The sequence below is a fragment of the Camelus bactrianus genome, chromosome 7 (assembly GCF_048773025.1).
Source record: "Camelus bactrianus isolate YW-2024 breed Bactrian camel chromosome 7, ASM4877302v1, whole genome shotgun sequence".
Taxonomy (NCBI): domain Eukaryota; kingdom Metazoa; phylum Chordata; class Mammalia; order Artiodactyla; family Camelidae; genus Camelus; species Camelus bactrianus.
In genome coordinates this window covers 48,979,271-48,982,331 of record NC_133545.1, presented here as the reverse complement: position 1 = coordinate 48,982,331, position 3,061 = coordinate 48,979,271, and the positions used below count along the sequence as shown (strand labels likewise).

Here is a 3,061-nt window from a genome sequence, read left to right as displayed (position 1 = left end):
AGAATCCCATTTTTAGGGAAATGGCATGTGTATGTTTGCTTATGCTTATAATATTTAAGGATACCTACAAAATATTAATTGTAGTTATTAGGCTGGAAATTTGAAGAATGAGAATAGTGTAAGTTGTTTTTTTAAATGCTTTTACTCATTTATTGAATTTTTTTTTTTATTTTGGGGGGAGATAATTAGGTTTTATTTATCTTTGATGGGGTACTGGGGATTGAACCCAGGACCTTATGCATGTTAAGCATGCACTCTACCACTGAGCTATACCCTCCCCCTGAGAATAGTGTAAGTTGTAATGTTTACTTTATATTTTTTGTCCTTTTGAATTTTAGAAGAAGAATCAGGTGTAATGCTGGAAGAAAAAAACTGAAAACAATTAAAAACAGATGAAAGAAAGATGATGTGGTCTTTTAATATTAATCTTTATCAAGAAAGGTATTTCTTCTCAGCCAAACTATAAAAATAGTACAATCAATTCTAAAATATAAATGAGTTAAAGAAACATTTTGAGATTGTGTTAAGAGAAACAAATAGAACTAAGATGAGCATGAGATTGTTTCATTTGTCCAATATTTTAATAACATAAATTATCCAGTTTGGTAACTTACCTTAAAATAGAGAAAATTATAGCTATGTTGTAAATTCTAAACTTTAGTCAAGATTTAAAAAATAAGTATTCTCCTTTAAAATAGCATTTCTGTTAGTGGTCACAAGTAGGCCAAATAAGCATGATCTTTATGAATGGAATGATACATATTTTTAAAGCTGAAAGAATCTTGTCTTTTTAGATTTTAGATTTCAGAATCTAACAGCGTTGTACTATCTGTATAAATCATCTGTTAAGTGAAGTGATAAAAATCAAGAGAAAATGCATATGAACTGTAACCGACTACTGCTATCTAGGTTCATGTTGGACTCAGGGACGATCGAATTATATATTATATTTTGAGAGTAAGCATGATAAAGATAATTATAAGTGATGCCATTTGAGGATTAAAATCAACAGACTTTTCCATGCAGCATTGGAACATGCAAGGAGATGTTGAGCTTTCTGGTTTCGTGCAAAGTGGAAAGTACAGATGGCACAGGTCTGTATCACGCCACCTCTCAGTGACTGAGCATGCCTCTCAAATTCAGTGGACTTTATTGTGCTTTTTGTTGCTTGACACTTCTAGAATTTTTTTCCTGATATATTTCATGTCTAGTTTTCAGGCATTAATAATCTGACCAAAAGAATGTTAATCAAAACATGAGCTATAAATAATGTTTTTCAGCAAACGAATTCTAAGGCCCTTTCTAGTTGCCATATTCTCTGATTCCAAATTCCTTGAAAAATTTCAATCATGACCTATGAGTTCATGTAGGTACCATCTTCTTCCTATAGCAGGCATCTTCTTTCTTCCCCGAGGAGCCCAGGTGCTTCCTGTACTTTTTTTTTTTTTTTAATCTATCCAATGAGTATGACCGAATAATAAGCTAATGAATTTTGTTCAGTTAATGATGCCACTGTCACTTTTCAATTAATCATGTGGAAACAGTGATTAATCTAAAACAATTAACACACAATCAATTTATCTCAGCCAGTAGGCATAACATTTTAGATGTGTATGTTTTTAGGTGTGTATTTAATAGGGTGAGAATTTCACTTTGAACAGAATAATAAAGCCACATTTTGAAAATCTGATACAGGAGAAACTGGAAGGGAGCCCACCTCCACAATGTAATTCCAAACTCAATCTAGTTTGAAAAGTGCCTCCAGGAAGAAAATAGAGCACTCTAAGTTCTATCCTCTCTTAATTCTTATCTGTAACATAATACCTACCCAGTTGTTTGCGAATCTCTGCACTCAGGGAAAATTGGAGGTCATATATCAATAAACAAATATTTCAGTGAAGTGCCTTTGGACTATCACACAAGATAACTCCAAGGTCTATAGGTAACTTGCCCATAGATATGTGAAACTTTACTGTTAATCAGAGAAAAATAATTTTTAATAATGTGTTTGTTGATTTATTTGTTCATTCATTCAACAACATTCACTGATCACCAGTAGTCCTGCTTTTACTAAGCGCTAATGATTAATACCATAGTGAAAAGCAGTTTACAGACACTGCCTTACATGAGCATACCATGGAGAAGAGATAAATTATGTCCATATGTAAGAATTATATGAGTCACCATGTAGTAAATGCCAGAAGATAAATTATGATGAAAAACATTTTATCTTGGCTGTGATGATCATATAAGTCTTCACTGGGAAAAGATCCGTTTTTGTTATGTAAAACCCCATTTCAATGATTTATTATACGTTTCCCTCAATAACAATATTTATTTTTATTTGTGATCCTCTACATTAGTTGTTACATATTTATTAAGTGGGATCATGTGTCATTATCTCAGCTTTACGTGTAAATCTAGGAATACTGGGGAGATAGCATGGCAGTGGAGATGGCAGAAGAGAGTTTGTATCTTTCTAAATTCCCCCATAAAAACAGAGCAACTGAATTGCATACCCCCAAATCTGTGTACATTTACAACAAAATGAGGTGACAAGGCTTCCCTACAAACTCTAAAACCCCCACTAACAAGCAGGTGGTAATAACCCACCCAAAACCACGAGACCTTCATGATCTCAGCATTTGTATGGGAGGAAGCAGAAAGAAGAAACAGAATGTATGATAATGCTGCAAAGAGAACCACACAATAGGCAAACTCTTGGTTTTCTTGATGAGCTTGGATTTGATTACAAATTGTGATGTCATAGCGGAGAAAAGTTTGCTCAGGTTGGTTTTCCATACCAGGAAGTCAGGTTATGCTAAAATGAAAAAAAACCTAACAGCATTATGTTATTAGAAATATGGAAATAAATGCTAGCCAAAAGAGTTGAATGTAGAATCAGTTGATACACAATGGGACAGAAGGCTGCTTTTTTTTTAATACTCTCTATAGTACTATTTGGTTTTCTGAACTATGTATATTGTAATTTTGATGAAAAAAACCTTTTAATGTCTGTATTAATAGTATTGGCAAGAAATATAAAAATACTATTTCAATG

The 3,061-nt window shown here is 32.9% G+C and overlaps 1 non-coding gene across 1 annotated transcript; it reads right to left on the bottom strand.

Moving 5' to 3' along the window:
• Nucleotides 1-203: 203 nt before the first annotated feature.
• Nucleotides 204-277, bottom strand: TRNAV-AAC (transfer RNA valine (anticodon AAC)). The gene has a single exon. It is a non-coding gene; the product is annotated as a tRNA-Val (tRNA).
• Nucleotides 278-3,061: the final 2,784 nt, after the last annotated feature.